This window comes from Corvus hawaiiensis, chromosome 11 (genome assembly GCF_020740725.1).
Source record: "Corvus hawaiiensis isolate bCorHaw1 chromosome 11, bCorHaw1.pri.cur, whole genome shotgun sequence".
Classification (NCBI taxonomy): Eukaryota; Metazoa; Chordata; class Aves; order Passeriformes; family Corvidae; genus Corvus; species Corvus hawaiiensis.
This window is the reverse complement of record NC_063223.1, coordinates 5,534,347-5,547,510: the sequence shown is the minus strand read 5'-3', so window position 1 is coordinate 5,547,510 and position 13,164 is coordinate 5,534,347. Positions and strand designations below refer to the sequence as shown.

Below are 13,164 nucleotides of genomic sequence, written 5' to 3'. Positions count from 1 at the left end.
GGCTTCCTAGTGGAAGAAAGGCGTTGTGCATGGTTCCGTGTGAAAAATTAAAACCATTTCATGCTTTCCATGGCCTCAAATCTGAACATGGGAGAAGACCCTGGGAAAATCATATTGATAGAGAGGATCCAAAAGTTGGGGCAGCTAAGCAGGGAAATGAAGGTCTAAGGGGTGGGGGTGCATTCTGCAAGCCCAGCTTCCCTCTGTGGCACAGGGAGGTGGGGGTGTAGGGATGGGCAGCCTGGGAAGTTGACTTTGGCAGCAGCCCTGCCTCAAGCACTGTCTGGAGGTAATTAAATTGGTGTCTCTCTTCTTCATGTCAGAGCCCTGCAAAAATCAACCTGGAAACTCCTGGAACTGCTGAGGCATCCTGGGAGGAACTCAGTATTGGCTGGGGAGAGTGGGAGTCGCTGTCCCTGTTTTTCATCCTCCTGGCAATGGCAGGAGGGGCAATGCCAGCTCTCCCTGGCTCTTATCTCTGCTCCCAGACAAGCAGCTTCCCACCCTCGGCATTTCCAGTTATTACCAAGGCTCCAATGAATCTCCAGTCAACTCTGGATTGGAGTGGATCTCGTTGGTACTGCATCAAACGGCTTTTCAATCCATGGGCAGCCCTCAGACATTCCTCCAGAGCTGCCTCCTTGTCCATTTATTTCCCGAGTTTCCGCTCACAGGGCGCAGGCCTGTTGCTTAGCTGTTGGTTGCTTTGGGGAGCAATGTGCTGTAAATATAACATTTTACTGTCTTCAGATGGAACAGTGACTCAATTCAGGGTCTGGCGTGGAGGGCAGGATCCAAACGGAGGATTCCCAGTCCTCTGGGTGAGCTCTGGGCTGGGTGTTTGCCCCACAGAAATCTGCACAACTTCAGAGCTTCCTCAGCAGCTTCCTGTGCTTTGCTCCAGACGTTTCTACTGGAGCAAGTTCACTTATGCATAGTTTAATATAAAAATTCTATCTCTATGGATTGCTTGACTTTGCATGACTGCAAACTTACCACTGTTTTAATGGTTTTGCATTTACTTAACAAATATATTAAACTATTCTGCCCTTTTCCCTTCCAGTTTTCAGATCTTTTTTCTTTTACTGCCATCTTTATAATGACTTTCCTCAAATCTAATTATTTACTTCCCATCCAAAAGGCAAGCTCACCTACTTAAATCTGCAGGAGATAAACAACACCAATTGGCCAGCACATCCACAAATTCCAATTGCCACTGTCCCAAAAATCTTTAACCCAAATGCTAATAATCCCCAGGAGTGCCACTGTGATTCGGTAGGGTGGGTTTATGGTTTATTGTCCGTGAATGCTACTTTATGATTATTGTTCATTGCATTAGGCAAGGCTCACAGAAAAGAAAAACACCCAAAGGTCAGCAGTGAGACAGAAACGTCTGAGGAGTCCGAGCCCTCATGAAAATTATTATGTCTGACCTTCCCCACCTCTCGGGATGGAGTGCTTAAGACAATGACTGGCAGATTTGTGATGAGTGTCTTCACCAATCACTTAAAAATTTAGCCCATTCCACGCAAGGCTCAGAGAATGAAGCACGCAGGCAGAGTCTGGGTGCTCGAGCATACATGTGAACCTGAGCTGGGTTTGTGGTCATGTACAGCACACGCAGCAAAAATTACACAGGGGGGGCATTAGTAAAAAAAAAAAAAAACAAAACGAGGAAGAGAGGATTTTCCGAGGTTTGGTGTTGGGATGATTGGGTACATGGGGGTTTAGTGGGGGAGAGGGGTGAGGAGGGAAGGGCTAAACCCAGTTGGGGTTTTCTTAATCTTCATCCTTTCCTCTGAAAAGCAGTGACAATTCTACACCCGAGAGAGGGGTGAGACGAGGCGGGGACCGTCCCTTCCCCGGCAGCGCCTCCCTCCTCCTTGCCCGCATTTTGGCGGAGCCCCTCCACACCGAAGCGAGAGCATCCCGGGCTGCTGCCGGGGGCAGTGCCCTCCGTTCGGCCATTCCTTTATCCTCCTCCCGCCTCGCTTCTGGGCTGGCCGGCACTGGGGGCCGTTCTCCGGCACCTGCCCCGGCTGCGGGACGGTCCCCCCGGGCTGGGGGCGGGCAGGGGCTCCCTTCGCTCCCTCCTCTCCTCCCTCCCTCCCTCCCGCTGCCGGCGCCGTCCGCAGGTGCCGCCCGCAGCCGCGGGGACGGAGGCGCCGCCGGCAGCCGGCTCCGGCCAGGGGGATGCCGATCGGGCAGGTGGGACCCGGAGCGGGGCCGGGGCCGGGGCGGGGGTGGCTGTGCCCCGGGGGAGGCTGTGGGGAGCGCGGGGGCTCGTTGCCATGGCTCCCTGCAAGCTCCGCCGGAGGAGATAGCGATGCCAGTCACGGAGGGACCCTCTCCCTCCTCGTGGGTGTGGAGCGGGGCTGGCTTTGGGGTGGTTGCATTGGGTTTTTTCTCTCCCCCTCCTTCCCTCCTCCCCCCAGTTTTTTTTTTTTTTTTTTTTTTTCGGGGTGGAGCGATTAATTCGGAGCGCCGGGACGGGGCTGCGGAGCTGCCTCCGCCACCGCGACCCCTCCGCCCGCCCGGGCTCAAGGTACGGCGGGGGCACCGGGGAGGGGCTGCGGGGGTGCCCGGCCGCGGGGCTGCCCCGCCGCCGCCCCGGCTCGCCCTGCCTGGCTCCCAAAGCTCGCTTTAATTATTATCGCTCTGATTTGAAAACTGGTTTTCCTGCTCCCGGCACCTCACCTGGCAGCGGCGCCGCGCTGCGCCCCGCGGAGCGATGAGGAAGCGGAGCCCGGCCCAGGGCGAGCAGGTGCCGCGGGGGGGCCCGGGGTGCAGCTCGGGGGGCCCGGGGGTCCCGGGGAGCCGGTCCGGCCCCTTCTCCCTGCCCCGGTGCCAGGCGGGCTCCCCGCGCTCCGAGGAGCCGCTGCCCACGGAAAGTTTCGGGGGTGCGGAGCCCTGCGGGGCCAGGGGACAGCGCGGAGGGTCCGGGCGACAGAGGCACGGCCCAGGGGCTCGGCTGGGGGCGGCGGGTCAGCCCCATGTTGCTTTAGGTGGGCTCAACTTTGCGAGCCCGGATGTCCTGCCTCTGTGGCGAACGCTTGTTTCTGCTTTCCTGATGATTTTGGAGAAGGTTTCGGGCGGTTTTGCTGCAATACCTAAATAATTACCGAAGTCCCCATGGTTTTTTTTTCACTGGGGAAGCGACGCGCTCATGTTGCACGGCAGGAGAGCTATTGGAATCTCGGAAGCTCGGTGTCGGTGCTGGGTGGTATTGATTTGTGTTGCACGATCAGACAGCATCGGTGAGCCTGGCAACGTAGTCCAAGGAGATTCTGTTTTCTGTAGTCAGCCACAGCAAATGTACGCAGGCTTTTCATCTGTCACTTCCAGCATTAGTGACACTTTGCTTCTTTTGGGGTAGAAAGGGACTAAGCTGTGTTGTGTTGGGTTATGTGCAGGTATTCAGCACTACCTGGGAATACTTTTGCTTGAAACGTGGTTTTGGAGAATTTCACCGGAGAGGTGGCAGGTGGCATTTCTGGTTTGTTGCCAAGGGTTCGTTTAGTGTGACCGAAGTAATATGTGCTGTGTAGCTCCACCAAAACCCATTCCATAAGCAATAAATAATGAATATTATGATTTTAGATACAGGTGTGAGGAAAGGAAAGGGGAGAAAAAGCAGTACTTTATATAATTATTTATTTTTTGGCCATTTATGAACGTGAAATATTACCCTGTTGGAGCTGTGCTTGCCATCCTCTGACCATTGCTTCCCACGTGCCTCTGCTTATCTTCTGATATGAAGTATCAAGAGTGCACAACTTCTGCTGTGTTAACACTTCTCTCTTGCTTAAAAGTAAGAGATTTCCTTCATCTTTCAAAAAAAAAAAAAAAAAAAACAAAAACAAAAACAAAACCAAAACCCAACCAAACCAGATAAATCCCTCTCTCAATGGCTCGTTAAAAAATTAGGAAATTCTTATTCACCAGTTTCTGGTCCTCAGTTAGGCTGAGCATCTGCTGTCAGTGGAGTCTGGCTTGCAGAGGAACTACAAGTCCAGATCATGTGACATTAAAGTAAGATGCACAAGATAGGACACCAAGATTTGCAGAAGGTAATTTCTTTAGAAATACTGCCCAGTGTATGTGAAATTATCATTAAATACCTTCAGTAAAAAAACACCTGCCAGCGATCAAGAAGTTGAAGTTTTGCCATATGCAGCACACAGCTTGGAAACCAATTTGTTTCGAAACTCTTCCTGTTTATTATTGATTTTTATCAAAATAGGGATGAAATGAATCTTGAATGTGAGGCTGAAATAAAGAGGCTGCATGCTACACCTGGATTGCATTTAACTCTGTAATTATTGTGGGCATTTAGTATTAGTAACTTCAGTAATTACACTTCATGAACAAAAATACAAGAGTCCACTTCTCTCCCCCAACAGATAAGCCTTCATTTAAATGAAAGATTGCATTATTCACAGCTTGGATGTGTACCTCGAGTGGCTTGGATTGGAGCCACCTTGTTTGCCAATAAAAATATGCTTTATCACTTCTGTTCGGGAGAAAAAAAATGGAACAAAAAGGTATCTATTCTTTACATGAAACAGTGTTGGGGACAGTTGCTTCTGTGATAAGAAAGGATCTGCTCCTTTCCCCAGTGGGAGAGGACAGGGACTACTTTAAACACTGCTAATTAGTTCAGTTTATCTTGCACGCATTACAATGCTGTAGTTAGTTAATTATAGCTTTTCCCATTAGCAGTATGTTAAGAATAATGAATTAACATATCACACAGATCAAAAGAACATCTACAGAGTTTATCTTAGAGGAAAGAAAGTGTTATTTTGTGTCAGGAAGTCCCCGTGGCTTTCCCAAGGCACAGATTTTGTTGGAATTCCTGGGCTGGTGCTTCAGAGCCCGATGAATGACTTGAATTGATCACAAACAAGTGACACTGGAGCTCTGGGTTGCTTAGCAACCCACCAAGATGCCACAATTTCTTTTGGTATATTTGTCCAGTAAAGTAGAAATTCAGTTTTGTTACAGATCATGGGTTCTTTGCTAGCACAAAGCCCACCCTATAATAACCCTAAATCACAGAGAATGAAAACTGATGTCCCAGCAGAGTGTGGGAGCAGCACGGGTATGAAAACAGAGCAGGAATCCTGTAACTGTATTCTGGTGGTGATGTGCTCAGTGTTTTATAACAAGTTTCAATTGTCCTTTCTTGGGTAGACTCCTAAAAACCCAAAATCATTAGTGGGACAAGTTCTAACGGTGACGTTCATCTCCCAAGTGCTGTTGGAACAGTTCTCCTCGTGCTGTTGTGAGCTGTGGGATCCTGTAAGGCCTGTGGGGTTCCCCTATGCTCCACTTTGGAATGGAAACTGGAATGTGCAGTTTGATTGGGGTCTGAGTTATCCCATGGCCCACAAGGGTGGAGAGCTCTGCTGGGTTGTCCTCAGAGCAGGCACTGGGTCCTTGACAGATCCCTTTTGTGTAAGGGAATAACAGGTTTAGTACTCGAAGAGCAGAAGGAAGATAAATGTTATCGTGATTAGGTATCATGATTAGGTACCTAAGTACCACCATGCAATGAATTATATTCTGCTCAGTGACCCTTTTGTTACCCCTGGCTCCACATGTGCTGCACCTTAGTTCTGGAGGGCACCTTGGAAGGGAGCCCTGCATCGCCCCATCCCCACTCTGTGCACTTTTGTTGGGTGGAGTTACAGGGACAGGGCACCAGCAGGATGAGTTTGGGCTGGGCCTGAGCCAGGATATGTGTTCCAGGAGCTCGCTCTGTGCACTTCTGCTGCTAATGGGCTTTTCATCCTTGGCCTCCTGACTGGAGCTGGAGCAAAGCTTTGCAGTGTGTGTGGGTGGACCTGGGGTTCCCAGCACCGTTTTGCTCCACTCCTCTCCCCCCTTTTGAGCTCTGCTCACTGCTCATATAGACATGTCCTCTTCCTGCTAAAACTGTGCCTAGGAAAAGCCTGCTAGGGCTGGGAGAACTGCAGGATGTCATGGCATTCATTTTACTTAAATAGCAGTGGCGTTCTGGAAGATTTCTTCCCTGTGGATGAGGAAAAGGAATCCAGGTATTTCTCCTCATAGAACTTGAGTTCTGCATGATTTACTGGGTATGGGACTAGAGGGGATGTTGTAGCAGTGCCCGCAGGAACTGCTAAGACCACACTGAAACAAATCCCAGCTCATTGTCGGTATTCCTAGGCTAAGATTATTGTCGTTCATAATCTGTGCACTTGTAATTAATTGTCTTTCTAGGCTCAGACAGACTTAGGTAAAGATTAAGTTACCTGTGATCTTGGTTGACTTTGTTGGGGGTTGGTTTTTTCCCCCCTGTTGTTTCTGTGCAACAAAGTCAGTGCTCAAAACTCAAGGTTGTTGTATTTAGCTTCTTTTTTTCCCTAGCTACTCTCTCCTGTCTGTTTTATTCATCGATTTCTGCGAGTGCATTTGCATTCCCAGATGCTGATTAGTGATTGCCTCTGCACAATAAACAGATGAAGGTACTTGGTAATATTTGGTGCCTCAGGTTTCTCCTGCCAGCATGTCCAGGCACCCTGCATGAAGCACACAGTATGTGATGGCTGTGGTGATGTTATTTTCTGGGGTTTCAGCACTCCCTAGCAGATGTTTCCTTCTTCCTTCATTGCACCTGGCTGTATAAAAATCAAAAAAATGCTGATGGAGAACAGTTTATCATTAAAAGTAGTGTTTGTTGTTACAGCTTAACTAGTTTGTGGTTTTCAGTGTGATTTCCAAGAGCAGATCCTGTTCCATGAAAGAAGGACAAAAAATATGTTGCTTTCTTCATTAGGGCTTTTCAGTCTTCATGTTTTCCTTTGACCCTTGCTAGCCCTCTCTTTTCTTCATTTTTGAAGAAAATTACTAACTTCAGGTGGTTTTCTCCATTTGTTTGGTTTTTTTTCTCTTGCAACAGGATGGAGTTAAATCAGAGGTGTGGTGAGGATGTCTCAGGTTAAGGGAGGGTGAAGGGGAGGTTGGGGAGGACAGGGACGAGCCTGCTTGGATCCATCCCCATCTTTGCTCCTGTTCTCTGGCACAGCAGAATTGAGATGTCTGGATGCTGGCCTGAGCAGCTGGGGGAGGAGAGCCAGCAGTGAAGCCTGGGCAGGGCTGTTGGTGTGAGAGTGCAGCTTTTGAGGATATTTTTACCATCTGGTTCCTGGGCTGGCTGTGAGAGCTGGGCTGTCAGCCTGAGGACAGCCCCAGCCGAGCTCCAGACAGGTGACCTCAGACAGCCACTGTCCCTGTGCCAAAACCAGAGCTTCTGCAGTGTCCCTGCTGAATCCTCCCCGTGTTTGCAGTCAGGGAGGCATGGACAGGTGACAGCTGCCGTGGTATTTATCCTCAGGGCAGCACCAAGGGCCTTTGCATTGCTCTGGGAGTGCTCCTGGGCCCCAGCCTGTCCCTGTGTCACTGTCCCTGTGTCACTGTCCCCTGCCCGCTGATGCTGCTGCTGCACTCCCTTCTCCTCCTCCTCATGAGAGCGTCAAAGGCAGCACCTGGGCTGTGCATTTCTGGTTTTGAGAGGGCTGTAACTTCAGAGGTGGGAGGAACCCACGTGAAGGGGCTCTGATGGCTGGGGAGTCTCTGTGCCCTCCTGGAGAACAGGAGGTGTCACTACAAACAAGCCAAGCAGTGAAAGCACAAGGCTCCAGTCCCAAAGAGCTCTAAACATTCCACTGAGCCAAAGCCCTCTGACCTCTCAACAGAGCTTGGATGATTTTACTGATTTCAGAAATCTCATTTCAAGCTTCTCTGTTTTTTGGGAGACCCATGGGATGACTCTGCAAGGTTTAAGTCACTGTTTCAGAACAGCATTGTGCCGGGAATGAATGGGAAGGGCAGAAATCTACTCAGAGGAGTAGGAAAAATAAAAAAAAAGCAGAATTGGGCCCATCCACCTTTCAGTGTGTGTCTGCTTTGGTGACTTTTGGAGTGTGACACAAGCAATTCCCTGTCAGCCTTCCCCGCTGGCTGACACAGAAGAGGTGGCTTTGAATGCTGCCTGCTGTGCTTGTATGGCACTTGAAAGGAGAAAGGGCTGCCTTTAAGGAGTGTATTCCCACAGCTTTAAAGGATATTTGAAAAATGCAGCGCTCTGTCCTGTCACGTGTTGTTCCAGTATTAAACCCGATGGAAAACTGGAACAATGTCTCAGTAAAAAAATGCCTGGTGCCAGTGTGCATCCCCAGTGCTTCAAATAAAATCAGTCCTGATGAAAGGTTGCTCTGCTTATAGGGAAAGTAAAATTATTACTGCAGGGCAGAGTTGTTTTTTGTGTTAGAAAACACCCCAACAATGCTTTCAGCTAGAGGAGTGATTAACCCAATGGGGGTTTTTAACACATGCTCACAGAATGCACCATTATTTTTGCAGTTTACTGAAACTGGAGAATGGTTAATAAGAAGAGATTGCCTGTAGGTTTGGAAGCACCCACATGTTTTTCCCGAGGTTGATCCCATAGGTCTGTCTGTCCCATCACTAAAACCCTTCCCTCTGTGGCAGTTTGTGTTGGGTGATCCAGGTCTGTGTGTACACTTGCATCCATGGTTGGTTGGATAATTTTGCCGACTGTACTTCTTCGTGGGCAAACCACAATCTGTTTGTTGAGTTCAGTGAAGTTATTACCTAAAATTTGGGTTATTGCTTTTATATTAGAGCCCAGTACTTTATTTTTCACGAGTTATTCTTTCATATCACTCCACCAATGACTTTGTTCCAGTAAAATTCCATTGAGAGGATAGATTATAGAGGATTTCTGTTGTGGCCTGCTACAAGTCAGAGGAGGTCTTGTCTTATTTTTTTATTATTCACTTTTACGGGAGTAAACTGTATTCAGTGCTTGCTTTGAGTTCTGCTGAGGCATTGGTCAAAACTGCAGTAATTTTGGTCATTAACATCCACACTCCTTTGAGATAAATACTACTTTTGTTGCATCTGGGCAGAAGAAAATGACACAGAACTGAACTACTGGTATCTACCAGTACCAGTAGCAGATTTTATTTAACATATTTTTAGGAAAGCCTGATGAACCTTGGTGACTTCCAGGCTGAATATTGCACGGGCAAACCACTGGTGAAGTCATGGCGCCACTGAAATGGATGCTCAAACTCCCAGTGACCTCATCAGAGTCAGGTTTTTGTCCCAGGAGTGATGAAAATCTAATTTACAACCTAACCAGTTTGAGGAGGAGGCGTAATGGCTCAGGTCCTTGACTGATACAAATGAGTGTGGTTCAGCTGAGGGTGATTGAGTTACCCTGACTGGAGCCGTTTGGGCTTCTGGAGGATCCACGATCCACGTGGGCTCTGCAGGCAGGAGTGCTGGGAGCTCTGTGACTCTGCTCCTCTCAAGTGCCATATCCCTGTCTCGTGTTTTGACTGGGAACAAATAACTGGAAGCAGCAATGAATACTCTGTTTTCTGACTCACACCAGTGACAACTGTGGTGTGCAGGATACGGAGGAGCAGTGATTAAAGGGCTGTCCCAGCTGTGCAGAGCTAAGCCCTACCTGCTCCATTAAACTGACAGGGTTGGCACTGAAATCCACGGTGATTGCTCAGGGTTTACCACCTGCATGACAAATGCACCTTTCTGCTGTTGACTGCGTGAGGCTGGACTTAGGCTTTCACCTAAATCCGGGATTTTTAAGATCTCTGCTTAGCCTGTGGGGTTGCAGCCTCCCCGCTGTCTGTGTGTGTGCAGCACTCAGCCTGGGGTTCTGCCCACCCTGATTTTTGGCTAATTCCTGTCCAGACTGTGCCTACCTGCTGGGAAAGGCTTGGGCTTGCCTTTTCAGCTTCACATTATATCCCAGGGAATTGCTGAAAATTGAGCTGTTTGGGGAGTATTATGGAGCAAAGCTTTATTAAAGGTGAAGTGCAGTCAGTGTGGTGGCACCAGAAGGTAATCACAGAGTGACAGAATGGTTTGGGTGGGAAGGGACATTAAAGATCATCCCATTCCAACCCCCACCTCCCACTGTCCCAGGCTGCTCCAAGCCCCAATGTCCAGCCTGGCCTTGGGCACTGCCAGGGATCCAGGGGCAGCCACAGCTGCCCTGGGCACCCTGTGCCAGGGCCTGCCCACCCTCACAGGGAACAATTCCTTCCCAATATCCCATCTAAACCTACTATTTCAGTTGGAATCCATTCCCCCTTGTTCTGTCACTACATGCCCTTGTAAATAGTCCCTCTCTCTCTTTTTTGTAATGCAGTTATTTGGTGATGCAGCCCCTGAAGAAAAGGAAATTTCTCCCATTTCCTTCCTGGTGTGCAGGATCCTGCCTTTGGAGCATTGTACCTCATTATCCTGCCAGAGCAGCACATTTTCCTTGTCAGCCATTCCCCCTGTCAGACATCCCTGTGCGGTGAAACCTCACAGAATTCCAGCTGCATAGCAAGAGGAAAATTTCATCTTTGGTGCATTAAAACATGCTCAGTGTTTATTGAAAAAAAAAAAAACCCAACCAGGAAAACCACAACAGGCAACAAACCTGGAGGGTTATTCACAATCTTATCACGTGTACACAAAAAATAAATTGGAATAATCTTTGTATTCAGCAGATAAGCAGTATTCTTCCTACAAACCTATTCCACTGTGATCCTCCAAAATGTATGCTGAGCTTGTCTGTGCACAAAGCTCCCTGAAATGGGTGGTTAGACCAAATTTTTTATCCCTGGATAGGATATAGTCAGGAATGTTGTGTATTTTCCGTGCTAATTACATAATGCACTCATTGAAAAGAATAATGTACGTAAAGTTTGGGCGCTCGGGCAGTGACAATCCACTTAACCATTTACAGCTTTATGTATTTTATAATCCCTGAACCCAAACGTCCCTGGAGAGACAACGTGCCCTTAAAAATTTTAGTCCTTTAAATGAAGTGAATTTAAATTTGCTCATTTGCGTATTTTCCCTCCTTTGTTCTGCCTGAATGAGATATTACTCCAGTAATTGAACTGTAATTTCAGCACAGGTAAATGATGTAGGACAGGCGAGATTCTGGGCGCTGCCTGAGCCGCGGCGTGCGCCGCTAATCCGGCAATTTGCAGCACACCTTGGAGAAGAGAGGCTGTCCAGTCCACTTAGGATCACCCAGTGTGGGGCTGGCACTTGAAAGTTCAATCAATCTCTGTGCTAAATGTGCTCTTGGAGCAGGGCCTCGAAGGGATGTGGTGGGGGGAGGGAATTCCTGGGAAACAAACTTCTCACTGAGCTGATACCATACAGGATTCCAGAGGGGTTTGGGTTGGAAGGGACCTTAGAGATCATCTTGTTGCAACCAAACCCTGTCCAGCCTGGCCTTGGACACTGCCAGGGATCCAGGGACAGCCACAGCTTCTCTGGGCACCCTGTGCCAGGGCCTCCCCACCCTCACAGGGAAGAGTCTCCTCCATATATCCAGCCCAAATTTCCCCTCTTTCAGTTTGAACCCCTTACTTCTTGACCTATCACTCCAGTTCCTGATGAAATACATAGATGGGTCAAAGCTGAATTCTCCCAAAAATCAAATTTTACAGCTAAAACACAGCACTGAAGCTTCTGAAAGAGCTTTCATGAGCAGGCTCTGGTGATGGCTTGTTCTCAGCCCGTGGACTTGGCATCTCTGTACCTGTGTGACAGCTAAACTGGGATGGGTGGGTAGGAGTGGTGTGGGAGGGAGAGGCAGCACTGACAGAGGGATAAAATATCTGTTGGAAAAAGTCTTGGTTGTTTTCTTTGGAAGAGATGGGGGTAATGCATCATACAAGGATGGCCGAGTGTTTTTGGCTCTATTACCCTGCACATCTCGGTGTTTTGTGGGAATACAGGAGAAGCCCATGTGCAGAGGGGGAAAGCAGAAGAGGTAATAGATGGTTGTCTGGAGAGCTTGGCACCAATCCCAGAAAAATAATGGAAAAGTTGATAGAAGACCAAATTAAAATAGAGTTAAGGAATAGAGAGGTAATTTAGGCCTCTCTGGAAAGGGAGCCCGTTCCTCGTGGAGTTACAGGTGTGATAAATGTGGATAGCTGAGCTTTGTGGCAGAGTTTTCTGCTGTTAGATGTGGTATCTCACGAAATCTCAGTTAAAACCAAACAAACCCAACAAAGCTGGTGTGTGGAATTAGCAGCAATCTTGTTTCATAGAATCATGGAATGGTTTGGGTTGGAAGGGACCTTAAATCCCATCCAGTTCCACCCCCTACCATGGAGAGGGATATCTTCCACTATCCCAGGTTGTTCCAAGCCCCGTCCAAGCTGTCCTTGGACACTTCCAGGGATCCAGAGCCCAGCAGGCTGAAGAACAAGTAGGATCCTTTTACACAGGGGTTTTATCTGAGTCCATGAGAGTGTTGGAAAGCCAGGGTCAGTTTTGGTGTCAACAGCTGAAAGAAAGGGTTTACAAACCTGAAGAGTCAAGGAAATAACCACAATATTGATTTGAAGAGTGGAGGAAATTCCCCTCAGTGAGAGATTTAGAGCTCAATCTGCTTAGCTCATCAAAAAGAGGATTGAGAGGGGACTTGATTACAGGGACAAGTATTTTCATGGGGAAAGCATATCCAGCTTTTTAATCAAGAAGAGAAAAGAAAAATCAGATCCAATAGCTGGGAGCTGGAGCCAGACAATTTTAAATTAGACATTAAAGGCAATTTTTTTTATCTGTGATTAACCACTGTAATGAACTGTGGTGTGTTCAGATGGAGACTGGATTCCTCGTGTGACACAATCAAACACGAGTCGCTGGATATGATTTGCAGAGGATAGGAAAACACACAACAGAATGTGCTGTAAAGAAAGGTCCAAAGGGCACGAAATCTGAGCATTGAAGGGGCAGTGGAAGGAAGAAGATAAGAAAAGGGAGGAACTTGCATGAAAAGCACAAAAAGGAGGAATAGGAGCACTGAAAGGAAAAAGAAAGGAGTTTCAGCTGGAGACAGAGCTTCTGTTTCAGAGTATTGGAGCATATGTGTGAGCAAAGTGAGTTTTGGCAGTGGGAGCACCTTGGGTGTTGGCAGAGCTGGAGTCATCTGTTTCCCAGTCAAAACAGCAATTTTGGATTCTGGGCTTCGTTAATGATGATAAAGAGACCTCCTATTTATGGGCCAGGCTTTTGGCACCATGGGCTGCCTGTTGTGGTGCTGGGGGAGAGGATGGTGCTGCC

The 13,164-nt window shown here is 48.2% G+C and overlaps 1 protein-coding gene across 10 annotated transcripts in view; it reads left to right on the top strand.

Moving 5' to 3' along the window:
* Positions 1-1,903: 1,903 nt before the first annotated feature.
* Positions 1,904-13,164, top strand: part of CHL1 (cell adhesion molecule L1 like) — a 132,741-nt gene continuing 121,480 nt past the window's right edge. For 6 of the 10 annotated variants that reach the window (XR_007206010.1, XM_048315228.1, XM_048315229.1 and 3 more), the window contains exon 1: positions 2,450-2,545. The gene's annotated coding sequence lies outside the window, so the exon portion shown is untranslated. Of the gene's footprint in view, positions 2,209-2,448; positions 2,546-2,741; positions 2,765-13,164 lie in introns of those variants that run through there. The other 4 variants (XM_048315226.1, XM_048315221.1, XM_048315225.1 and 1 more) reach the window with 3 other exon arrangements.